The sequence below is a fragment of the Carettochelys insculpta genome, chromosome 33, assembly GCF_033958435.1.
Source record: "Carettochelys insculpta isolate YL-2023 chromosome 33, ASM3395843v1, whole genome shotgun sequence".
Classification (NCBI taxonomy): Eukaryota; Metazoa; Chordata; order Testudines; family Carettochelyidae; genus Carettochelys; species Carettochelys insculpta.
In genome coordinates, this window is record NC_134169.1 from 345,442 (window position 1) to 346,221 (window position 780).

Consider the following 780-nt stretch of genomic DNA (forward strand, 5'->3'; position numbering starts at 1 on the left):
CCTACCACAGACACAGAGCCCACAGGAGTCACCCCAGCTCCAGAACCTTCTGCCTGCTAAACCTGCCCACCGAAAGTGATGCAGACACAACTCACCCCGTCCCCTCCAGGGGTGTCTCCCTGTCAGGTGCATGGGTCACATGTGCATCACCACGTTCTCTCACCAGAGGCAGCCCAGCCTTGTGGGAGGGCTCTATGGGCATCACTGCCTGCATCACAATGCCACTGCCTGGTGCTGCTGGGGTCTGGCAGCCTGGCTTTGCAGTGCCTGGTGTCCTCTGAACAGCTGCTGCTGGCTGGGTCACCTCCCTGGACCCAGAGTTTTGCTGAGCTACATGGGCAGTCTCACCAGATCACACCAGCATGAGCCCTCTAGGGATCTCTGGGCACACCGCCTAGTTCTTCAGCACCAACCAATTGCCCCAACCCCTCCAGCCAGCTCAGCCAAAGACCTGGATCCAGCAGGCATCATGAGTCACCTCGCTTTCTCTCACGCATTGGATCAGAGAGGGAAGCAGCACAGAGCCCCAACTAAATCATCCCAGCCAGGGTTTGTTCAAGCCAGGACTGGAAAACCTCTAGGGATGAAGATTGCAACACCTGTCTAGGTAAAGCATTGCAGTATTTCATCATCCTCCTGGTGAAATAAAAGCAACACGACTCAAATACTGGACTGTTACTGCTGTGACCTGCGTTTGAAACCAGGTTGCTGCAGCCACAATGTGGAGTACGAACCCCTGTTCGATCACAGCAGGCTGCAGAAGGCCAGGATGGTGCTTTC